The 6,237-nt window shown below is 32.9% G+C and overlaps 1 pseudogene; it reads right to left on the bottom strand.

Annotated features, from left to right (window-relative positions):
• The window catches only part of LOC106470383, a 15,947-nt pseudogene extending 14,027 nt beyond the window's left edge, over positions 1-1,920 (bottom strand).
• Between the last annotated feature and the right edge of the window lie 4,317 nt (positions 1,921-6,237).

Here is a 6,237-nt window from a genome sequence, read left to right as displayed (position 1 = left end):
TTTTAGACATTGTTCCTGTAGCATGGTTTCTTCAACAATGAGAGAGTAGGTTTTTAGACATTGTTCCTGTAGCATGGTTTTATTCAACAAAGAGAGAGAGGTTTTTAGACATTGTTCCTGTAGCATGGTTTTATTCAACAAAGAGAGAGAGGTAGGGGGCATTCAACAAAGAGAGAGAGGGGGTTTTTTAGACATTGTTCCTGTAGCATGGTTTTCTTCAACAATGAGAGAGTAGGGAGAGAGAGAGAACAATGTCTAAAAAACCCTGTAGCATGGTTTTCTACAACAATTGTTTAGAGAACCTACTAGGAAGGTATGAACAATGTTATTTTGGATTTATTGTTAACTTCTAATAAAGAAACCTTTGATAGGGTAGGGATTACGGAACATCTGGATGCAAGTGATCATTATTCAATTATATTTGATGTTTCAATGTAAGGAATAAAGGAACAAGTTTTGAAAAGATGAGACAAGAATTATCTACTGTCATTTGACAAATGAATCAGTTGGATGAAATTGGGAAAATATTTTAAATACATACTTAAATATTGGAGACAGATAAAATGTTAGGATTGGATGATACAGGAAGGCTAATATTCGATTATTATGGTTAGGTTATTAAATTATACTATTTCTTAAGTTTTTTACTATTGAAGCTTTAAATAATATTCCTCTTCCTGAAGAGGGAACAAAATAATCTCACTGATTCTGAGCTTAAGAAAAAATTGGGAAGTTCAAAGAATGATAAGGCCAGATAATATTTACCCAAGGATTTTGAAAGAGGTTAATGATTGAATATGTGAGCCACTTGTTACTATTTTTGAATAGTGGGCAGGTGCCAGAGCAATGGAAGTTAGATAATGTAACTCATCTTTTCAAGGAAGGTGATAAAAATTATCCCAGTAATTATAGACCTATTAGTCTTACATTAATGGTGTGAAAGGGTTGGAAAAGTTTGATAAAAGATGCTCTGCATAGTCACTTTAATAGGTTTAAAATATTGTTTGATAGTCAGCATGATACAACTAGGGGAAAATCTTGCCTTAAAAATATTTTGACATTCTTTGAAGATGTCACTGCTTATGTAGATGAGGGTAAAGGTGCCACATACAAGACTTACTAAGAAGTTTTCTCTGCATGGGCATGGGATAGGTTGGCTCATTGAATAAAAAAACTGGCTGGATGGAAAAAAAGCAGAGGGTTGTTACAAATAGAGTTCAGTGAAACTGGATTAATGTCACAAGTGAGGTATCTCAGGGCTCAGTGTTAGGACCTTTGCTATGATGAAGGAGTGGTCAATAACTTACTTAAATTTGAAGATGATATTAAGGTTTTTTGGGTGTTGTTGGCTGTGAGGATGCTGCTGATTTACAAAACCATTTAGATCATTTTGCGAGTTGGATGAACAAATGTAAAAATGCTTATAATCATAAGAAATGCAATGTATTACATGTGGGTTATCATAATTTGAATTATGAGAACAATTTTGATGGAAATAACCTTAACAGTGTTATAGATGAAACAGTGTGTTGTTGCTAGTGGTATAGCAAATAGTATTTTAGGTTTCATCTACAGAAATATCAAATACAAGTTTAAAGAGGTTACAATATCATTGTATAGGTCACTGGTTAGGCCACATTCAGAGTATTGGGTTCAGTCTTGGGCTCTTTACCTTAAAAGGACATTGAATTGTGGAAAGAGTACAGAAGAGGGTTTTGTTTGTTTTAGAGCAAACCCACATTGGGCTATCTGCTGTGTCCACTGTACAGAACAGAACCCCCAATTAAAGCGTTGTAGGTTAGTAGACTTACTATTATCCAACCCAAGGGACTTCAAATGAGGGCTAGAAGGATGATAGCATAACAATGTTTTTGGACCACATGGGACCTATTGGTCCATCTTGGCTGTGTCATCCTCTAAACTAAACAAAAACTATTAATAAATAAATTTCAGAACAAATAAAAAATCTTAAAGCCAGCCCTTATCATTTATATAGTTATCAAGCTTTCTCATATATATATATATAGTTATCAAGCCTTCTCACTTAAATATACTGCCTCCACAACATCCCAATAGGAATATATTTTTAAAGTACAAATGGTGGTAAGTTGCAGAATTCTAATATATATTTGCTACACATGAAGTGTCTACTTTTATTGATTATAAACATTTGGAGACAATAAGTGATGGGTAGATAAAACACTGCATTACAAGATTCAGCTACATTTTATAATTTTCTTTTGAAATAATAAATTTACGATTCTTTTTGGTTGTTGTTGATTCTGTTTAAAAATTCATCAAGTCACAAAATGATCACAAATGTCAAGTGGAAAGGTGAGTATTGATTATGTATTGACATTAACGAGATAAAGAAAATGGTGAACAGTGAGAAAGTAGTGAAGAATAATGTAAGAACAGTGAGAGTAGTAGTGAAGAATAATGTTGTAAGAACAGTGAGAAAGTAGTAGTGAAGAATAACATTGTAAGAACAGTGAGTGCAGTAGTGAAGAATTACACTGTAAGAACAGTGAGAAAGTAGTAGTGAAGAATTACACTGTAAGAACAGTGAGAAAGTAGTAGTGAAGAATAACGTTGTAAAAACAGTGAGAAAGTAGTACTGAAGAATAACGTTGTAAGAACAGTGAGAGTAGTAGTGAAGAATAACGTTGTAAGAACAGTGAGAGTAGTAGTGAAGAATAACGTTGTAAGAACAGTGAGAAAGTAGTAGTGAAGAATAACGTAAGAACAGACAGAAAGTAGTAGAGAAGAATAATGTTGTAAGAACAGTGAGAAAGTAGTAGTGAAGAATAACATTGTAAGAACAGTGAGTGCAGTAGTGAAGAATAACACTGTAAGAACAGTGAGAACAGTAGTGAAGAATAACGTTGTAAAAACAGTGAGCGCAGTAGTGAAGAATAATGTTGTAAGAACAGTGAGAGTAGTAGTGAAGAATAACACTGTAAGAACAGTGAGAAAGTAACAGTGAAGAATAATGTTTTAAGAACAGATTGAAAGTTAGTAGTGAAGAATAACATTGTAAGAACAGACAGAAAGTAGTACTGAAGAATAACATTGTAAGAACAGACAGAAAGTAGTACTGAAGAATAACATTGTAAGAACAATGAGTGCAGTAGTGAAGAATAACAGTGTAAGAACAGTGAGAACAGTAGTGAAGAATAATGTTGTAAAAACAGTGAGAGCAGTAGTGAAGAATAATGTTGTAAGAACAGATAGAAAGTAGTAGTGAAGAATAGTGTTGTAAGAACAGTGAGAAAGTAGTAGTGAAGAATAACATTGTAAGAACAGACAGAAAGTAGTAGTGAAGAATAACGTTGTAAGAACAGATAGAAAATGGTAGTGAAGAATAACATTGTAAGAACAATGAGTGCAGTAGTGAAGAATAACGTTGTAAGAACAGACAGAAAGTAGTAGAAAAGAATAATGTTGTAAGAACAGTGAGAGTAGTAGTGAAGAATAACATTGTAAGAACAGTGAGAAAGTAGTAGTGAAGAATAATGTAAGAACAGACAGAAAAATAGTAGTGAAGAATAATGTTGTAAGAACAGATAGAAAGTAGTAGTGAAGAATAACGTTGTAAGAACAGATAGAAAGTAGTAGTGAAGAATAACGTTGTAAGAACAGATAGAAAGTAGTAGTGAAGAATAACGTTGTAAGAGCAGTGAGAAAGTTAGTAGTGAAGAATAATGTTGTAAGAACAGTGAGAGAGTAGTAGTGAAGAATAATGTTGTAAGAACAGTGAGAGTAGTAGTATATTATGGTCTTTTCATTAGTTGAACTATAACAGTATAAGCTAGTGTAGAAAAAAGATAATTTTCAAATGGTTAATTAAATTACTTTGCTTTGTCACATGCTAAAAATGAATAAGTTTAAAACAGTATGGCAGGAATAGACAAATATCGTGAACATCACAACTTATTTTCTTTGTAAGAAAACCAATTAAAATTGTCTAACATATTTAAGACAATTATTCAAATTATTATAAATACTGTGGTGCCAATGACATTAACAAATCATAATGGTATCTTTAATTTTAAATATATTGATTGTAATACTATCCTTGCTAATATTTTTTAAAAACAACAAAAGTAGTAGCATCTTATATTGGCAGTGTTATTTTTTATACTATCCTGCCTAAGTCTATTTTTAAACACAACAAAAGCAGTAGCATCTTCTATCGACAGTGTTATTTTTTCCACTTTTTTTTTACTTTAGATTTAGTGTATGCACGATTGCATGTACTTATCTTTCACTAAGCATAAAACTAAAAATATCATATTATATGCTAAACAAATAAAAAATTTGGAGTACAACTATCACTTTAATCTAACCATAAGCTCAAAGTAATCAGGCCAAATAACTTTTATAACTGTACACCTGGCTAGAAAAGTCGATATTACCAAATTATCAGACCTGGTATAACTGAAGGGCTTGATCTGAAGTCTTTGTAGTTGTACTTAAAGTATAACTATGGTATAGCCTAAGCAGCCTCGACTTGAGTGAAAAGTAGATCAGTTTACACTAGGTTATAACTTATAGTACCATTACTAAACACTGTCAGTTAGACAGTACGAGTACCCATGTACCATAGCCCAGGCATTATATGTTCGCGATAATAATATTAATACTCATAGTCGTAGTAGCCTGCATTATAAGTTTTATATTTAATTTAAATATCAAAGACAAGAAAAGGCTTGATATCAAACAACACTTATATTTAATGTAAGTAAGTTTTCCCTGTATGTTTAAAGGAGCTGTATAAAACCTTTAAAAATCAGTATAATAATTACCACATCAACAAATTTTACATCCTACCTACTTCTTTCTCCACCACTAGAGTACGCCAAAAATATTCTCAGCGCCATCTCTAAGGAAATTCTACTACATTTTATTATAATTAAGAAAATTCTAACAGAATTCGCAACAAGATTTTATGCAGTTATATATAGTCTATTATCGATTCATTACTAATCGTCGAACATAAATTGCTTATGAATAAATAATAGTGAAATATCGCACTAGTAATTAACAGTTTTTGTTTTGTTTTTTTATTATCACAAAAGGGCCGAATGTGGCTAAAGTAGTTATTGCGTTCGGACTGTGAATCTTAGGGTTAATGGTCCTCGGCCCGTTACTGCGAAAACACACCGCAATATTGACTCGTTGATGCGCTATAAGAGTAAAGGTCAAATCCCTCAATTTAGTCAGACAGTAGCATCAGAATTGGGGGTGAGTGCTGTTAATTAGCTGCATTTCCTTTAATCTGTCACTTCAAACTTAGGGATCCCCTCGAAGAACAGCGATAAGTCTACAGAGTTCCAACGCTAAAATCCTGGGTTCGATTCCCAACCGTGGACATAGCAGATAGCCCAATGTGGCTTTACTCTAAAAACAAACAAACAAACTTAGAGAAGTCTACGCATATATAGCCCTTTGTTTGTTTGAATTTATGCACAAAGCTACACAATGGGCTATCTGTGCTCTGCCCACCACGGGTATCGAAACCCGGTTTCTAGCGTTGTAAGTCCGCAGACTTACCACTGTGCTACTGGGGGGCCATAGCCCTTTGAGTGGGTTTGTGTAAAATTTCTAAAACAAGCAATCAAAAGTTTAAAGCAATCCAGATGTATTATAGTAATAACATTCACGAACTTATTTACTTTATTTCACTGAACATAGAGTCCCCCAGTGGGTCAACAGTAAGTATTCGGACTTACAATGCTAAAATTCGGTGGGCAGAGCGCAGGTAGCCCATTAAGTAGCTTTGCGCTCAAACAAACAACAACGTCCAAGAGAGAGAGAGAAAAAACATTTAAGACTTCAAGAGTATTATCTAAAAAGAAAAAAAAACGCAGCAACAGTTGCATATTAATCGTAGGTATATGTCTAGCCTGGTAACATTTCCCTTAAAGCTGTATCTGCTACTCACTCATGAAAAATGTATAACATTAAACAAATATGAACATATCCTCAATAAGAGCAAATAATTATCAAACCAACGTTAAATACAACTAGGTGGCAATAAAATTAGTTTTTTATTTTAAAATCCGAATATTAGAAACTATAAAATACATACTTATTCCATTTTTTGTTTAAAGTTTAAATACTTCTTCATCTTGTTCTGTTGTTAGATGTGTTCTTTTGAATTATTTGGTAAAAAATAATGCAAAGTCCAGATCACGTAACGATGACGAAATAACTTATTTCTTCAATAACTTT

The sequence above is a fragment of the Limulus polyphemus genome, unplaced genomic scaffold, assembly GCF_000517525.1.
Source record: "Limulus polyphemus unplaced genomic scaffold, Limulus_polyphemus-2.1.2 Scaffold3975, whole genome shotgun sequence".
Classification (NCBI taxonomy): Eukaryota; Metazoa; Arthropoda; class Merostomata; order Xiphosura; family Limulidae; genus Limulus; species Limulus polyphemus.
The sequence above is the reverse complement of the archived record's forward strand: the minus strand, read 5'-3'. Positions and strand labels throughout refer to the sequence as shown.